The sequence below is a fragment of the Dipodomys spectabilis genome, unplaced genomic scaffold, assembly GCF_019054845.1.
Source record: "Dipodomys spectabilis isolate Male_0828 unplaced genomic scaffold, ASM1905484v1 ptg000228l, whole genome shotgun sequence".
Classification (NCBI taxonomy): domain Eukaryota; kingdom Metazoa; phylum Chordata; class Mammalia; order Rodentia; family Heteromyidae; genus Dipodomys; species Dipodomys spectabilis.
In genome coordinates this window covers 9,724,180-9,733,694 of record NW_024870905.1, presented here as the reverse complement: position 1 = coordinate 9,733,694, position 9,515 = coordinate 9,724,180, and the positions used below count along the sequence as shown (strand labels likewise).

The 9,515-nt window shown below is 46.3% G+C and overlaps 1 protein-coding gene across 4 annotated transcripts in view; it reads left to right on the top strand.

The window, feature by feature from the left end:
- Nucleotides 1–1,051: 1,051 nt before the first annotated feature.
- Zfand6 (zinc finger AN1-type containing 6) overlaps nt 1,052–9,515 on the top strand; it is a 65,271-nt gene continuing 56,807 nt past the window's right edge. For 3 of the 4 annotated variants that reach the window (XM_042697702.1, XM_042697700.1, XM_042697698.1), the window contains exon 1: nt 1,149–1,269. The gene's annotated coding sequence lies outside the window, so the exon portion shown is untranslated. Of the gene's footprint in view, nt 1,270–9,515 lie in introns of all 4 variants that reach the window. The other variant, XM_042697704.1, reaches the window with a different exon arrangement.

The following is a 9,515-nucleotide window of genomic DNA, read 5'->3' as shown; positions in this document are numbered from 1 at the left end:
GCTTCTTTTGCTCAAGACTAGCACTCTACTACTTGAGCCACAGAGCCACTTCCAGGTTTTTCTATGTATGTGGTATTGAGGAATCGAACCCAGGGCTTCATGCATGCTAGGCAAGCAATCTACCACTAAGCCACATTCCCAGCCCCTGTGAGACTTTTATCTCCATTGGGCCACCACAAAATGGGAAGTGGCAATGTGGCTCAAGTGGTTAGAGTAGTAGCCTTGAGCGAAAGCAGCTCAGGGACAGCACCCAGGCCCCAAGTTCAAGCCCCACGACCAACAACAAAAAATAGAAATTTATATTAAAAATCCCAATAACTAGCAAAATAGGGTTCTCACGAGCGGGTTGACCTCTTTCTTCAATCCGGGTAGGATGAACCACCTGTGCATCCTGTTGTGCTGCCTGGGAGCAGGAAAGAAGGTAGAGAAAGTTCTGGAAGGTCGCTGTGTCTCCCTTCTTACTTGCCCCAGAAGTGTCAATGTGGCCTGCAGCAGCCGGCATGGAGCAGGTGGGAGGTGGGACCCGCGCCTCTGGGAAAGGCTGCGGTCCGGGCGCGCGTGCAATTGACACTCGCGTGCAGTGCACACATGTCCCAAGTCCTGCTTCTCTTCCCAGTCCGGCTCTGGACCGGGCAGAGGTCTGCGGCCACGCGCACGGCGGACTTCGCGCTTGCAGAAGCGGGGAGGGGGGCAGGAGGGCACCAGTGGCACGTGGGGGCGAAGGTCAGCGGCAGGTGGGGCGCCAAGACGCCGCTTTAGCCTCAGGACGTCAAAGGGAGCGACTCACGCCGCAGCGAATCCCGTCTGCGCCGCGGGTGCTCTCAGGGCCCGCGGACGCGAGGAAGTTGAGCGACGACAGGAGAGTATGCCTCCCGCCCCCACCGCCACAAAGGAGGAGCGTCCCCACAGCGCTCGGCCCCGCCCCTCCCCGACTCTCTGACCAATAGCAGTGAGCTCCGAGATTTAGCCACGCCCCATCGCCTTTTCCAGTTTGTACCTCCTCCCGGGCCGGTAATAATTAGGCAGTGGGCCGGAGCGGTCGCGTAAGCGTCGGGCGTTAGCCAATCAGGGCCGCTCTCCCGCAGTGACGTCACAGGCTGAACAACCAAACAGAAAAGTTTAATAAACAGCGGACGGAGGGGCTGGCGGCGGCGGCGGCGGCGCGGCGGGAGCGAGCGGGCGTTCGGCGGCCTCACCTGTCCCCCATTCACCGGCGGTGACCGGGCGGCGGCGGCGGCCAGCGCGTCAGGCGGAGGAAGCCGCCGCCAGGTGAGGAGCACGGCTCGGTTCGCCTCTCCTCCCCCTGGCTCCTCGGGACCCCGGGCCCGCCCTCCCCCCCCCCCGGGGCGGCGGTGGCGGCGGGGAGGCTCGGCCCGTGGCGAGCCGGAAGCGGAGGGCGGCGGGGGACGCAGCAGGTGGTGGGCCCGCGCGCGACGGAGCGTTTGCGGGGGCGGGGCGGGGTGGGTCGCGACGTCCCGACTCCCTCCGGGGCTGCGGGCCGGGCCGCGGGGTTCGCGGCGCCCGCGTTTGCGCCCCTCCCTGCCTGACCCCGACACCCCCGCACCCCGAGCGCCGTTCCAGAGTGGACGGGGCGGGCCACGGGCCGCTCGGGGGTTCATCCCGGCCTCCCGGGGCCACGCGGGGCCGGGGGCCCTGACTTGTATTTGAACATTTCGCAGTGGTACAAGTGTTTAAAAAGTTAGGGTGCGGGCCGGGGAGCGGGGCCCGCACCCGGAGGACTCCCCCCGAGCCCCCGGCTCAATTCCTCTTTCAAAACAGCTTTTGTTTTGTTTTTACTATCGAATAACAGCGTTTTCAGCTTAGCTTAGTAGTTGTGTCAGCACTTTCCGTGCACTTGTTGGAGTACGTGGATTTAAGAGAAGGTATTTTGTGAAGTGAGCGTGTGTAAAATTTCGAAACAGGCCCAAGTCTTTATTTTTTACATTTTAAGAATATATATTTAGGAGTAAGAGATCACAGATATACAGGGGGAAGACTTAAAGAGTGGATGGATTTATTATCTTTATTGTAGGGGTAATTTTTCTGTTCAAGCATTGTTACACTATCCCCTTGTACACTTTTAAGTCTGTGCCAATTGGTTTTGTCACCTGCACCTCAATAAAGTGTTTTTTAAGGCCTGAAAATGTACTTAATACCACAACAGAATACACAGCCGTGATGTAAGATGAAGAGATTAAGCAATAAAAATTTACGACTCCTCCCCTTAAACCAAGAGATGGAGCAAAACAAAATGTGAATCTGCTTCTTACCTGGCCAGGATTCCTGTTTACCTTTACTGCTGAGGTTTTTGTTGTTGTTTGGTTGTTTTTTTGTTTTTGTGTTTTTTGTTTTGTCGGTCTTGGGGCTTGAACCCCGTCCCTCAGCTCTTCAGCTCAAGGCTAGTGCTCTACCACTGAGCCACAACACCACTTCCAGTTTTCTGAGTGGTTTATTGGAAAGAGACTCATGGACTTTACTGCCCAGGCTGGCTTTGAACAGCAGTCCTAAAATCTCAGCCTCCTGAGTAGCTAGGATAGCAGGTATGAGCCACCCCACCGGTTCTGGTTTGTTAATGTGTGTGTGTGGGTGGGGGGGGGGGGGTTGGCTGGTACTGGGCCTTGAACTCAGGGCTGTGCACTGTCCCTTACCATTTTCACTCATAGTTGAAACTCTAGCACAGGAGCCACACCACACCTCACCTCCACTTTGGGCTTTTAGCTAGTTACTTGGAGATAAGAATCTTCTGACCTTTTCTTGTCTGGGCTGGCTTTGAATCTCTGTCCTCACATCTCCGCTTCCTGAGTAGTTAGGATTACAGGAGTGAGTCATGGGTTCCTGGCTCTGAGGTAAACATTCTGCATTAGTGGATTTGGTGTTACTCTCTTGTCTTTTTCAAAATAAGGTGTTGTTGTTGTTTTTAACTTACTTGTATATAAACAGTATAGTCCCTTTAGTTTCCTTTTGAGTTTTAGAAAAAGTGTGTGATTGTACCTCACTGCATTACGTTGTGATCTGATGCTAATCTTTTCTCCTAGGCATTTTGCTAGTTTTTTCCCCCCAGTCCTGGGGCTTGGACTCTGGGCCTGGGCACTGTCCCTGAGCTTCTTTTTGCTCAAGGCTAACACGCTATCACTTGAGCCACAGTGCCACTTCCGGCTTTTTTGTTTTTGTGGTACTGAGGAATCGAACTCATGGCTTCATGCATGCCAGGCGAGCTTTCTACCACTAAGCCACATTCCCAGCCCCATATATTTTGCTTTTAACAGGTGTGCTTGATGAAATTTTCTTGTTGCCAGCTTTTGTGGCACAAGTGTTTCTCTACTTAAGGTAGATTGTGTGAAATGCTTTTAGGTAGTTGGGAGTCAAATAGATTAACGTATATAGGAATAAATTAGAGACCTTAACATTCCCTGTATTGCTGGGCACTGGTGGCATATCCTTTAATCCTAGCTACTAATGAGTTACAGATCATGGTTTGAGGCCACCCCAGGCACAAGAAGCCTGTAAAACTCTTTATCTTTAACAAAAAGCCAGAAGTGGAGGTGTGGCTTGGGTGGTAGAGTGCCCGCCTTGAGTGAAAAAGCTAAATGAGAATGGGAGATCTCAAGTTCAAGACCCAGTACTGGCACTACCACAGTTTCTCTATATTGTTTAGGTGGAAGATTCAAGGCCCTGGTGAATGGTTTAGTTTTTCAATATTTGTGTAAAAAACCAAAGTTTCCTATTATTTTTACCTGATAAGTCTCTTTCTTTAGATTCCATTGTAGAACTTTATATTCCTTCTTAATGCAAAAAATTTAGCTAGAGGGCTGGGAATGTGTCTTAGTGGAAGAGTGCTTGCCTAGCATGCAGGAAGCTCTGAGTTCAATTCCTCAGTACCACATACACAGAAAGACCTGGAAGTGGTGCTGTGGTTCAAGTGTGCTAGCCTTGAGCAAAAACAAAAGCTCAAGGACAGTGCCCAGACCCTGAGTTCAAGCCCCAGGAGTGGGGAAAAAAATACACACACACACTCACTCTCTCTCTCTCTCTCCCTCCTTTTTTCCTAAGCTGTCAATCAGCCTTTCTTTGGCCCTCCCTTCCTCTCAGTCTGGCAAAATACTGGACAAACTTCTTTGTCTTAGTGTTTTGCTGCAAGTGAAATTGAAATGTGTATGTTCTCAGGTTTGTACCAGCTCTGTCCTGGGCAGCAGCTGGCAGCAATATTAGGACTAGAGCGACATTGTACAATTATGCCATGTATGCTTTGGAGAGAAAGATGTGTGATAGGTATTTCAGGAACCACACATCAATAAGTATTTAGATTTGAAACTGCCCCAGTGCTTCCACAGAAACAAGGGAACGGTATTTCTTTAATTTTCTGAAGACAGTGTGTATGCAAATAACATGACAGTAGTGAATAGCTTTAAGTTGTTTCTTTGAAGGCATGAGAATAGAAATGTGTGTGTGTGTGTGTACACACACACATGCGCTCTGTGAGCACATACACATGGGTCTTGGGACCTGAACTCAGGGCCTGGGCACTGTCCCTGAGCTTTTCTGCTCAAGGTTGGTGCTCTACCATTTGAGTCTCAATTCCATTTCCAGCTTTTTTTTTTTGGTGGTTAATTGGAGATAAGAGTCTGATGGACCTTCCTGCCTGGGCTGGCTTGAACTGGAATCCTTAGATTTTAGCCTCCTAGTAGCTACTGCCTGGCTTGAGAATAGAATATTTTTAACACCCATCTTGCAGATAAACAACAGGGTGTTTTGTTTTTGTAGGGCGGTATTTTGCTTTTTAAAAGTTTTGTAATTGCAGCCTGGCACCAGTGGCTCAGGCCTGTAATCCTAGGTACTCAGGAGGCTGATTGAAAGCCAGCTTAGGCAGGAAAGTCCATCAGACTCTTATCTCCAATTAACTACCAGAAAATCAAAAGTGGTGCTGTGGCCCAAGTGGTAGAGCACTTGCCTTGAGCTGAAGAGCTCAGGGACAGTGCCCAGGCTGAGTTTTCAAGCCCCATGAACAACAACAAAAATTTGTAATGGATTAAAAAGGCAGTGGCTATGTGTGTGGGCTCGCATGCGTGGTGTGCATGTGTATGTAGGAGGGGAGTGTTTCAGTTTTGGAATGGATTGTAACCCAAACCTTACTTTTAATGCCAGCATAGAGATCCACTGTTAACATGTTGTCTGGTATGTCTTTGGTCTTCTGTGTCTTTGTTCTATTTTGTGCTGATACTTGGGCTTCAATTTGTTGCTCTGTACTTACTCACACAGCTGGCACTCTGCCACTTTTACACCACCAGCTTTTTTCTCCTAGTTAAGTGGAGGTGAGTCTTAATTTTTATTTTTCTGCCCAGATTGGCCTTGAATCTCAATCCTCAAACCTCAGCCTTCTGAGCAGCTAGAATTCTAGGTGTGAGCTACTGATGCCCAACTTTGCTGTTTTGTTTTTGTTTTTCATATTGTTAACTATTAGTAGTTAATTTTAAGCAACCTTATCCTGGCTCTACCTTCAAATTCATCTCAGAAGTGTCTGTTGGCACCTTTTTTCCCCCTTTTATTTATATATTTTTTGGGGGGGAGCTGATCCTGGGGCTTGAACTCAGGGCCTGGGAGCTTTCCCTGAGCTTTTGTGTTCAAGGCTAGTGCGCAACCACTTGAGCCACAGCTCCACTCCCAGTTTTTCTTTTTTTGTTCTTTGTTGCTCTGGCTGGCTTTGAACCCTGATCCTCAGATCTCAGCTAGGATACAGGCATGAGTGCCTGAGGCTACCTAGCACCTTTGTTTGATGTAATTCCAGTTCCAAGTGCTCAAGTAATTGGAATCATAGTCTTAGTTCTTGTTCCCTGCAGTTCCCTGCTCAATGAAGAACCACCATTTAAATGTATATACTAGATTATGATGCTCCAAAGCTCAAAATACTTAAGTGCCTCTTCAGTATACAAAATAAAATTCAGACTTTTTACTGGGATTTGTGTACTGTAGACCAGTGTTGTCAATAGAAGTAAAACGAAGTAGTTTTTTTTTTCTCATAGCTACATTACGAAGAAAAACAGGTGAAATAGATAAATAAAATCTCCTCAAAGCACTGAAAACAGTGTTTTCAACATGCAGTAACAAATCATTACTGGGGCATTTTTCTTTTTTACAGATTGGCTTTAACATCTGGAATGTAATTTGTCAGTGAATAGCCATGTTTCAGATGTGTATGGACAAGTGACTGGGTCCTGCTTGTATCTCAGGATCTGTCCTGCCCTTGTGTTTTGCCTGTCAAGCCTTCTTGACATCCATGAACAAGCGAAGCTAATGCCCTTAAGTTTGTGCCTTTTCCTGGAGCACTCAGTCACATTTCTGTTGATGTCACTTTTTTTTTTTCCCCTGCCTATCCTGAGTATTGAACTCCTCTGGGCTCAGGAGCCATCCTTGAGCTCATTTATTTGCTCAAGGCTAGCGCTCTACCTCTTTGAGCCATAGCGCCACTTCCAGGTTTTTTTAGAGCCACAGCGCCACTTCCAGGTTTTTTTTTTTTCTTTTTTTCCTTTTTTTTTTATTATTGTGAAAATACCATACAGAGGGGTTACAATTACATGGGCAAGATAGTGAGTACATTTCTTATCAAGCATTGTTGCCTACTCCTTTGTTTCCCCATACCATCCCTTCCCCTTTCCACCCACACCCCCACACCCCCCACTCCTCACCCTCCCACCCCCTACCTCCCCACCCTCTCTCCCCCTACCCTGCCAAAGTTGTAAAGTTCGTTTTTTGACATAACGTCTTTGTACATCTCATTGTTGTAATGGGTCCACCTGTAACTCTATTTAAACAGTTTGTTTTTTCCCTTCCCCTCCACAAATTATATCAACATTAAATACAGTGAAAGCAGGGCTTATACCCTGGGAGAGGTACATACAAAGCAACAAAGAAATCATCTTATAAATATGTTGGAAACAATTGCAAATAAGAAAAAAATTTGAACCCTTATCTTGGGGTTCATTTCGCCTAACATCAACTTGTCTGACAGTTTCTGTTTGTCTCAGACATATACTAGTTATTGCAAATAGGAGAAACCATGAGACCTATATTTCTTTGGGCCTGGCTTCCTTCACTTAATATAATTTTTTCCAAGTCTCCACTTCCAGTTTTCTGGTTCATTGGAGATGGGAATCTCACGGACTTTCCTGCCTGGGCCATTCCCCCGAAGTAAAACTAGAGGGCAGTGAGCCAGTTGCCCACACCTGTAATCCTAACTACTCAGGAGGCTGAGATCTAAGGATCCTAGGAAGATAAATTTGAGTGACTCTTATCGCCAGTTAACCATCAAAAAGCCGGAAGTGGAGCTCTGGCTCAAGTGGTAGAGCGCTAGCATTGAGCAAAAGAGCTCAGGGACAGTGCCCAGGCTCTGGGTTCAAACCTCAGTAAGGCACAAAAAAATAAAAATAATACAATTACCTTTTAACTTTAATTATCTCCAAGTGATAGGGCTGTTTCTCTCTCTCTTCTACACCTGGGTGGTTTGCTTAAATTTTATGATCTAGTCAGACTTCTTCAGGTAACTTTGTATTACTTTGCCCCTTGGTATTTCCTCATAACAAATTTTCAGTTTTTGTTTTTTTCTACAGAAGACTTTTCTACATGTTGTTCTTTTAACTTGTGATTCTTTTGAATCTTTTTTTTTTTTTTTTTGGTCGGTCGTGGGGCTTGAACTCTGGGCCTGGGCGCTGTCCCTCAGCTCTTCAGGTCAAGGCGAGCGCTCTACCACTTGAGCTACAGCGCCACTTCCGGTTTTCTGGTGGTTTATTGGAGATAGGAGTCTCACGGTCTCTCTTGCCCGGGCTGGCTTTGAACCGAGATCCTCAGATCTCAGCCTCCTGAGTAGCTAGGATTACAGGCGTGAGCCACCAGCGCCCAGCTTTCTTTTGAATCTTTATGATTAAAAACTAGGTCCTATTGGTTTTGTGAGATTGTATTGGCTATTTCATTTGTAAAAATGTGTAATAGTTGCAATTCATTAAGTGTGTGTGATTTGTTTCATTGCTTATTTCTTCCTTCAGAGATGTGTTTTCCAGTCTGCCATCTCCCAATCTCAATGGCTTTTCAATGAAATATTAAAAATTCTCTTCCTGCTGGGTGCTGGTGGCTCAAACCTGTAATCCTAGCTACTTTGGAGGCCGAGATCTAAGGATTGTGGTTCACAGCCAGCCTGGGTAGGAAAACCACTGAGATGCTTATCTTCAGTTAAATACCGAGAAGCCAAAAATGGAGGTGTGACTCCAGTGGTACAGTGCCAGCCTTGAGCAAAGAAGCTCTGGGACCACATCTGGGCCTTGAGTTCAAGCTTCAGGACTCATACACACAAATTCTATTCCTCAGTTGGATTAGTTTTGTCAGAGGCCATGTATGGCTATCAGTGATTGCACTGGACTAGAGATAGGACACCTTCTTCAGCAATAAATATGAATCCCAATTTGCAGTCATGTTGCTGATGGCTATAGTGATTTATTTAAATGAAAAGAAAATAGCCAGATCTGACAGTAGAAATGTGGCTGGTCATACATAGTATCCCATGTGTACTTAATTTTCAGTCCAAAACAATGAGATTATCTTGATTTTTAAAAATGGGTACATATTGAAGTAATGAGATATTTTGCACGTTGAATTAAGTGTATAATTAATGTGACTAAGCAGAAAATCGAAAATCAGTGTAGTTCCAGATAGGGTTTTATTTGGACAGTGCTATTTCAGAGGTGTGTGTGTGTGTGTGAGGGAGAGAGTGATGTGTGCCAGTACTCAGTCTTAAACTGAGGGCTTTGCACTCTTGTTTGGCCCTTTCACTGAAGGCTAGAGTTCTACCACTTGACACTGGATTTTTGGTGGTTAATTGGAGATAAGAGTCTCTTGGATTTTCCTGGCCTAGCTTGCTTCAAACCAGGGTCCTCACCTAGCCTTTTGAGTAGCTAGGATTATAAGCATAAACCACTGCCATCTGGCTGAGCAGAAGCTTCTACAAAGGTAGAGACTTTGTGTTTATTTTGTTGATATGGACATTCATGACAGGTAGTAATAACAATGCTCAAGACATAATAGGTGTTTAAAGGTTTAGTGAGTCTATAAACTATTAACACTGAATAATATTGTTTTTGTGCCAGTCCTGGGGCTTGAACCCAGGGCCTACGCTCTGACGCTGTGCTCAAGGCTCTAATGCTTAAGCCAAAGTTCCACTTCCATCCTTTTTGGGCGGTTAACTGGAGACAGGCGTGAGCCACCAGCGCCCGGCCATCGTTTGGTTTTTAAGTCTCAAGAAAGTACATAGAAAATCTTTTGTCTTTCGATTTTTTATTTTTTTCAGTTCTAAGTAGTTAGGGAGTGAAGGATATAAAAGCTTGCAGATCTGTTTATTTTCTGTCTCTAGCAGTTTTACTGGGTATCAATGTTAGTATTAAGCCTTAACGACGCGTGAGGGCTCTGAGTGCTTTTCCCTTTGATGTCCTGGTCTCTGTTTCTTTGTGATTTTCTTTATTGGCGACTTTGTTCAT